At 32.6% G+C, this 9,814-nt stretch overlaps 1 pseudogene; it reads right to left on the bottom strand.

The window, feature by feature from the left end:
- The window catches only part of LOC138170898 (KH domain-containing RNA-binding protein QKI pseudogene), a 51,526-nt pseudogene that overhangs the window by 7,593 nt on the left and 34,119 nt on the right, over positions 1–9,814 (bottom strand).

Below are 9,814 nucleotides of genomic sequence, written 5' to 3'. Positions count from 1 at the left end.
AGAGAGAGAGAGAGAGAGAGAGAGAGAGAGAGAGAAAGTGACAAGATGGTAACTTCTCTGCTTTATGATGGTAAAGATAGTGATAATAGTTGTTTTTTACATAGCTCATAGAAGTATAGAGCTCGATGACTGCAAATTACTTTATAAATTTAAAATGCTAATATTCCAATTAAGAAGGTTAGGAATAGATTTTAATGATTAGAATATTTTAAACTTTAAGTCTGCCAAACTGTATCAAGTATTTCTTAGCTAATTTCTCACCTTACATTTCAAATGCTTCACTTGTCTAAGCACAAAACAAGTGAAGTATGAGATGCACTACTATATTAATTAGTCACAGGAGTTTCTACTGAAGCAATACAAAATGGCACTTTAATTAGACTCAAAATATGACCTACTTTAAAATTATAAGTTGGTATAATTTTTTTTGATATTTTGGGGTAGAAAATCTCTCCCAAAAAGTCTCCTGAAAAAATAATAACTTTTGTGGGAAAACAAGCATTATTTTCACTTTCTTCTGTTGTTGTTGTTTTTTTTGTAATTTTGGAACTTTTAAGTTTTATGTTTTGGAATGATCAAGATATTTGTCCATTTCAAGAAATCCTGTCATGAGATCAGATCATAGATGCTATTGATTCCTAATTTAATTTTATTTAATTTCTTTAAGTTTTTCCACAAGACATATTAGATATGATAGTCAGAGGAACCTTTATACATGTATACATTTTAATCAGTCAGCAAATAAATATTTAAGAACATTTATTAAGAATTCATTAAGATCAATATTTTATTATATTATTATATTTATAAGGTACATTATTAAAGACTATGTGTCAGGTATGAGGATACAAAAGAAAGCAGAAGACCATCTCTGTCTTCAAGGAACTCATATTCTAATGGGAAACAATAAACCAAACATCAACAAATAAGCAGTATACAGGGTACATAGGACATGATTGAGAGAGTGATGGCATTAGAATTTAGAGGGAGTGAGAATGGCTTCTTTTAGAAGATAAAATTTCAGTTGAGACTTAAAGGAAGCCAGAAGGCAAAGATGAGGAGGTAGGATATGACAGGTTTGGGAGACAGAAAGAGAAATCGCTTGGACCCAAAAGATGGGGTATGTTATTCATGAATAGCAGGATCATTCTTACTAGATCAAAGGATATGTAGGTAGGAGTAAGATGTAAAAAGCCTGGAATGGTTTGAAGATGCCTACATTATAAAGAGATTTGAAAGTTTAACAAAGTGTTGATCTCAGATGTGACAGGAGTCACTTGAAGTTTACTGAGTAGTATTATAACATAGTTGGACTTGTGCTTTATGAAATTCACTTATTGGCTGAATGGAGGATGTATTGAAGTGTAAAGAGACTTGAATCAAACAAACTCACCTATGGGATGTTGCAATAGTGCAGGCATGAGGTGATGCATGGTCTCAGTCAGCGCAGTGTCAGTATCTGAGGAGAGAAAGGAGTGAATTTGAGAAACATTACAAAGATGAAATCAACAAGCCTTCATAACAGATTGTATATAATTGGGTGAGAGATATTGAGAAGAGGTAGATGACACCTAGGTTGCTAGCCTAAAGGACTGAGAGAATGGTGTTGCCCTCTACAGTAAAAATGAAAGTAATAGGAGAAGAGAGTTTAAGGGTATATATAATGAGTTCATTTTTAGACATGTTGAGTTAAGCTGCAGATGTCTACAGGACATCCAGTTAGGGAAAAACAATCTAGGTTATGAAGGGTTTTGAATGTCACATAAAAGATTTTATATTTAATCATCTAGGTGAGAGGAAGCCACTAAACTTGATTGAATAGCTTGAATAGTGAGGTTGGAGAAATTAAGCTGGATGCCAATAGAGAGGTTAGGGATTTGACAAGTAGAATTGAGAATGGATAAATAAATCCATTGTTATTCATGAGATCACCAAGTGAGGTAGTATAGAAGGAAGAGAAAAGAAGGCCCAGGAGTATAATAGAAATTCTTCTACACTACATTTTGCTCCACTATATAAGCATTTTAATACTTTAGCAAAATTGTGACTATTTGATCACTGAGAATACCAAAACTTCACAGAAGGAAGGAAACTTTTAGATGGCCTATGTGTTTCATTCAACTAATCTAAAGACTTGATTGGAATTGATTTAGAGAAATAGAATCATACCTAGAGTCAGTAAATCATAGAATGTTTAATATTAGAAAAAAACATTTTAGGGGCGGCCAGTTAGCACAACGAGTGAGAGCACTGGGTCCAGTGCTGGGATGACCTGGGGATTGAATCTGGGCTCAGACACTTAAAACCCAACCATAAACACCTGGCTGTGTAACCTTGAGAAAGTTACTTAACCTGAATTGCTCAGGGGCAGCCAGGTGGCTTAGCGAGTAAGAGCACCAGCTCCAGTGTCTGGATGACCTGGGGATCAAATCTGGACTCAGATACTTAGCACCACACCCAGAAATAACTGGCTGTGTAACCTTGAGCAAGTTATTTAACCCTGATTGCTCTTAAAAAGAAAACAAAAAAAAAACATTTTAGTCATATTCTATATGAGGAAGCAGAGTCCCAGAAAAGCTAAAATGATTTAATGAAAATCATAGTGTAACTATTGGCAGTTGGGGATTAGAAGAGAACCTAGGCCTGCCACATTCTAATCTGTGATTCAGATGAAGATTGTGTTCAGATATTTACAATACAAACATATCTGAATGAGTGATGGTATGTTCAGATATATTTTTTCAAAATAATTAATTAGAAAGTTTTTCACCCAAATCCACTGATTGTTTTTAAAGTCAAATGACTGGTTATTTAAAAAAATAAAATGATTGCCTATTTACCATTAAAATATTGATTGGTTCCATTACCAAAATACTTCATGACTGTGATTCATTTTTATAAACCAAACAGAGAAAGAATGAGATGGTAAGATTAGTGTTGTACATTAAAAAGTAACATTCATGGGAGAAAATCCAGAAACTACAGGAGAGAAACTACTGGAGGAAAATAATTAGATGCCATTCAAAAGAGGGAAAAAGCAGAAGTGGTATTGCTGTGAGAGTATACTACAGACTTCGAAGCTGAAAGGAAGAAATAGCTGAAGAGTTCAGGAAACATCAAAAGCCTGGCATGGAAACATAGTATGTTTATTATGTGTAATTTCAGTTGTCTTTAATTCAGCTGGGGCTCTCATGCTGCTGAAAGCACATCAGCCATTAAATTTTGGGCTTCCTCAATGATAATTTTGTTCTTCAGTTAGTAGAAGCCTCAACATACACTACTGATATGCAAGACCAAATTTTAATGAACTCAGAAGAAATGCTTCCTGAATATAAAAACAATAGGAACTTTGGGGAGAAGTTGGTACTCTGCCCAATTATCCAACCTTCTGGAACATTCATTTTCTGTGATCCAGCCAAAATGTGTAGTCCTCATACACAATGCTACATTTCCTATCCCCATCCCTTGGCATCCATCATCCATGAATAGTATGTACTTCTCTCTTACTGTAGCCTCATAAAGCTCTTCATTCTCTTTAAGGTGTACCTCAAATGCTCTCTGCTGCATGAAGCACATCCTAATAATAATGCACTACTAGTGTGCTCCCTTTCAAACTGCTTTGTATTTAACTTTGCATAATTTGTGCTTAACTTATGTTTATGCTGAGTGGTTTTATTATGTTTTTCTTGCCTCACACATTAGAATGTAATTTTATTTAAAATAGGGAATCGTTAATTCTTTGTTTTATATCCCCAGTGCCTAGTACAAGGGCCCACATATAGAAAGGATTTTATAAATACTTGTATATTGATTGATAAGGTGGGAGAAAGGGGTGTTCAAGGAGAACTAGCACCTCTAGTGTGAGGGCTTGCCAAGTCCCTTTCAGGCTTCCTCATGTAACTTTGGCATATAGCTTCACCCAACTCCTTTCTGTGAATCCAAGCAGCAGTAGCATGTGCAGTAGCCACACTCTGGAATACTTGATAATTTGAGGGTTGGTGAAAGCCCACACAACTGTCAGTGAATTAAGAGTATGTCTACCCCAAACATATGAAGATTTCCCCTGATGGAAAAGGGGTATGAGAACAATTTACTCCAGTCATCATGAAGGTGACTGAAGCAGGTGCTATGCCACCCTATATTGAAGATGCCAAGATCATCCATTGCATACCAGGCCATTGTCAGTCATCCTCATTTTTATCTTTTCACTGGACTTTGATGACGCTAGAAATGACATTGAGATGGATGACTTTATGTAATTCTGCCTCACTTAAATCCGATTCACACATGAGCCAATTCATCACCCTGTGATGTCATTGGTCCTCTTTGAAAATGATGGACAAACAACAGAAGAAAGATGCATCAAGTTTTGAATGTGTCCTAGATTTTGATGATGAATCATTTAATCATTTGTGACTTTTTGTGACCCCATGGACCTATCTATGGGGTTTTCTTGTCAAAGATATTAAAGTGGTTTGCCATTTCCTTGTCTAATGAATTAAGGCAAATAGAGGTCAAGTGACATGCCCAGAGCCATACAGCTAGTAAATGTGTGAGACCAGATTTAAATTCACATCTTCCTGACTCTAGGCCCAGCACTCTATCCACTGATCCATCAAGCTGCCCACCCCAAATTTTAGAAAAGTAAATGTCAAGGGTTTCAGAGGAAGCATAATTATAATTTCTTTGCTTCACATGCTTAACAGAGGATTCTGGTATAAAGGCTCTCAAGAATGGAGTTGCCTACAAAAGCAATCAAGTAACTCTTTACTTCTTACTGCAACATCCTGATAATTTTTCTTAATTATCACCACTTATAAATATCCCATCTTTTTTTAAGTTCAGTATATCAAAATATATCACTTAATTCTGATCATGCTGGTTATTCTCTACTAGCTTCTAGGTGACATTGTCCCTTCCTTCTCAAAGAATTCAGTACTTGGCTCATATTTGACTTCTTTATTATTTGATAATCTTCTTATCTTCTCCTCCATGAGATGCTTTTCCCTCTGATATTTTTTGTCACACTATGCTCTCATGATTGTCTTCCTACCTAACCGACTATTCCTTCTCAGTTACCTTTGCTTTGACTCTTTTTCTTCCCTATTCTAATCCATCATTCACATGACTACTGATCATGCCATTCTCCCTCCAACACACATACATAAAATCCAGTGGTTCCCCATTACCTCTAAAATCAAATATAAATTGTTCTGTTTAACATTTGAATGACTTCACAATCTGTCCCCATCCTACCTTTATGGCTTACTCATAAATTACTCCTATGCATTACTCTTTTCCCCACTACAACCATTCTAGCCTCATTCTTTTCCCTTAAAAACAATAGTCCAGCTCCAATCTTGATCCCATTTCATTGTGTTGCACCTACCTAGACTGCACTCCCTCCTCACATTTTCATCCTGAAGTCCATTTTTTTCCATTCAAGACTCAGATTAAAAAAAAAAAACCTTGCTCCATGACACAATTCTTGATTATTCAAATTTACAGTTTATCTTCCTCTAAGGTTAATTTATCTGTGTTTTTTCAGTAAGTTTTACCTCCATATGTGCATATAATTTTTCTAGTTAGAATACTATCTCATCAAGGACAAGAATTTTTTTGTTTGTTTTTTGAAATTTTTTCCTTTGTATCTCTAGTTCTAAATCTAATCTAAGGCACCTGACAGGTATTTAACATATGGTCCTCTGTGTTATTGAAGTTGCTGCTTCTTTTGATGGTCATAATAACCTCCTTTTTCCTCATTATTAAGAGATTCCTGAAGATGAGATTATGAACCAAGAATCATAGAGAAATAAACATTATAATATCACAGAGTTGCAAGATATCGTGAATATTTAGTGTAGCTCCCTCCCTTTTCAAATGAATTCCCAAAAGGTTGAAATTAATTGACTAAAGTTTGACAGGTTTTATGTGTACAAGTTTATTGACTAGGAATTAGCATAATAACATGGCCTATTTTCTTTACTATCCTCTAAAATTACATGAGACATTTTTTTTAGATAGCTCTTCCTTGAAACATTATTGGCATGGACTTCCAGATGTCAGTTTAATCCTTATGTACTTAAATTCTATCACAAATTCTTATATATTGTGACAAATAAAGTAGAAAGATGAGTAGGAAACATTTATAACAGAAAACTTACTGATGATTGAAATTGGTATCAACATTACAAAGTAATAGATTTGCATCGACATTGTGACCTCATGAAATTCCAAAAGCACCTCAGCTGTTCTAAAGTCAAATAAATTGTGCCATAACAAATTTGTGTTATGATTTTATTTGCTAAGTATACAGTTAGCAGATGATAACATTTATTTAATCAACTGTATGTTCTCTTCTTTACCTTTTTTCTATCAATTTTACCTGTATTTGGGGGGGGGTGGCAGGGGATTCTGATCAATATTTTGAGCTCTTTTTCTTATATTTTTCTTATGTACTAGGTTAAAATATTGGTTTTTCAGATTATTTTTCACTGAATCATTTTTTAGATTATACCCAAAGGCCTTTCTTTGATTCTAATTTAAATATTTTTTTTTCTATTTTCCAAATTTAGGCTTAGTTTATAATGATGATTTTTTAATTTTCTAAAATAACTGCTTTCAATATTACTGTAAACTTTTCTATTTAAGTACACTGAAATGGTTAGAAAAAACTAAAATTAAAATAAATGGTAGGGTTTTTCTTTCATCAAAGTTTTCCATACAATATTATCTCTTATATAATACTCTCTGAGAGAACATTTTTGAAGTTTTAGAACTTTGTTTTTTAGAAGTTATTATGCTCTTCTTTTTTTCACCCTCTAATAAAAACAATTGTTCTCCCCTAGATCTCTACATTCTACTTACTTAGTAAGACCTAGCTCTAAATCCATTCAAATTTTCCCTGGATAAAACAACTTTCATTCATCTCTCAATTTTTAAAAGTTCCATTGAAAACTATTGTGATATAAGAAATTATGAGTTCAATGATCTTAGAAAAACCTGAATATAGTTCCACAAAATAATGAAGAGCAAAAAAGAGCAGCACTAAGAGAATATTGAATATATTAACAGCAAAATTATTTTAAGATGCTATATTTATCCAGGAAAAGAAGTGATAAATAGAAACATTCATAGAGAGATTTTATATATATAATGTGTGTATATGTATATATACATATTATATATATAAATGCATATCTATCTAGATCTAGGTCTATCTATATTAATATCTATCTACATATGTGTTTTTGTCTAATGGGAGCTGTCTCTAGGGAGGGAGTGGGAAGAAATAGGAAAGCAACATGATAACTTTATTATTTATTTAAATGAAATAGCAAGTTGGACACAATAGTTTTGTAGATTCTTGTGCAATTATCTAATTTTTTTCTCTCTGAAACAAATTCTGATTTACTTAAGTTCAGAACAAGTTTTAAAAATTAAAAAAAAATTCATTGGCAATAAAATTCTAGATTATACAATTTAGTATATAATCACAAAAGGCCTTTTTTATTATTGTTTTATGTGTCTTTTAAATTAGATTATAAATTTTGAAGTGAGAGACCATAGTATCAACTGTTATTTTTATTTTAACCCCTAATTGACATGGATCAGTCATTCAGAACAAATCTAATTGATTAGTCAACTTCAAATATGGCCTCTGCCCTATGGAAAATTTTTTCTTGTTAGTCTTCTATCTTGACCTAAACATTCTGCCACTACAATCCTTTCAATATATTTTATCCACCAAAAATTATTTTTGAATCTATATCATTATTCATTAAGGAGGAATAGAAAATGAGACGAATACAAAACTAATGGACCTTGGCTTCTCATATTCTGTTAGGATAATGACTTTTTAGCTGTTCTTTAGGGTTTATGAACACTCCCAGAGGGAGTAATATTGTGTTCTTTTACATCAAAATTATTTGTGGCATTTGAATATAATTATAAGCTAAATTAATATGTTATCTATGTTACATAGTTTTAGACCATGTTTCAATAGAGCAATTCTGAATTTTGTAAATGTAGTAGTCAATTAGATACTTAGTACTTCTAAGATAAGTAAGCTTTATGATTTAACTCTGTCCAAAGTTCCCATGGCTTTGTAGACACAGGACCAACAAAGTATAAATAAAATAAAAATCCATTGTGAATTGAGTATATTTACCAGCTTGTGAGTAAATAAAAGTGGTTTCCTCTCAGCTTTTTGATGTCACAATTGTTATAAATATAATTTTCTATGATTCTATAACATTATTCTTCCCTTTGTATCTACATATGGTACTTACGTGTTACTAAAGAATATTTTTCCCATTTTGGCATGAAACACAGGGTTCAGTTTTCCTTTTCAGGGCCAACATAGATAAAATTTAAATATGAAAGACTGAAATAGCAAAACAGATTTCCATATTTATTAAAAATTATCTTCCAAATGAACTCAAAGTGTTTCAATATAATGTGATCTATGGAGTATAGGAGTTAGGGTCAAAAGATCTTGTCACTGAGGTGTTCTGGCACAATAATTCCCTCTATATATGAGAATTGTCCACAGTGACATATCCACAATGATAAGAGCAATGATTTTGCTGAAGTAATGAACAAGATTTAGCGGTAGCAAAGGACCTAGGAATAAAAAGAAAAAAGTATAGTTAATTAAATATAAAGGGAACAAAATTGGAGGTAAAAATCGAAGATATACTACTTTCAGATAGCTGATCCTAATAAGACTATAGAACTCCAAATTATAATAACATATAATACAAGTGTACAATATAACAAAGCCATTCATGTGGACTAGAATCATATTTGTTTTCTGGGCATACATATATGTATATATGAATATCATATATATTTTAATTCCCATATATGTATGCAAAAGTATGTGAATTGGACCTTTGTATGCATATGCTCACTATTTTTAATAGATTGTTATGGGAAGCTTCTGAAAGATACATTTATATATTGTATATATATATATATATATATATATATATATATGAAAAAAATGTTACTGATACAAAATAAGTCCCAACAGATTAATTTTATATAAGTATTTTGTTTTAATTCTCTGTTTTCATGGAGTTCAAATAAAGGATCTTTTAGAGTTTCATGTTACATATCATGATATTGCCCTCATTCATATGCTCTATTTCTTCTCAGGGAGAAATATTTGAAGTAGCACAGAATTTGCTCACATTATGATAGTAGATGGTGTGTCTCCTGAAGTCTCCTTTAAGTACAGTATTTTACCACAGAGTTCCAATGGAAGTTGGTGATTGATATATATACTACCAGTGCAAGTTAATCCTTTAGATTATGACATACAAGTTCTCATTAGCATATGGGGAAATAAGAATCATGATCATCAATCTAGTAAATTTATATATTATTTCTCCAAAATACATTCCTCCACAGCATCCTTATTGAATAGACAGTGGAAGAATAAGCAAGTCAATTTTATGGATGGGGGATTTCAGGTTTGGAAAGATTCAGTGATTTGATTTTACCTTCTAGATGTTACATTTGGATTTCTTTGTGTTCATCCAACTAATTAACAAAAAATTGGTCAACACTACAGGTCAAAGAACCAATCAATGCTCCCCAGTAACTAGCTAATATAAGTTATGGAAGATGTGCTGATTTGGAATGGGGGAGAGAGGGAGAGAAAGAGGCAAGGAAGTAAGAGAATGAGAGAGAAAGAAAATCTCCATACTGGTAGTTTCTTACAGAAGAGAAACCATAAGTGAAAGAGAAATAAATGAATGAGAAAGAAAGAAAGAAAGAAAGAAAGAAAGAAAGAAAGAAAGAAAGA

The sequence above is a fragment of the Petaurus breviceps genome, unplaced genomic scaffold (assembly GCF_028583685.1).
Source record: "Petaurus breviceps papuanus isolate PSGF00001 unplaced genomic scaffold, PetGlider_PUasm1.0 40, whole genome shotgun sequence".
NCBI classification, from domain to species: domain Eukaryota; kingdom Metazoa; phylum Chordata; class Mammalia; order Diprotodontia; family Petauridae; genus Petaurus; species Petaurus breviceps.
This window is presented reverse-complemented; position numbering and strand designations above follow the sequence as displayed.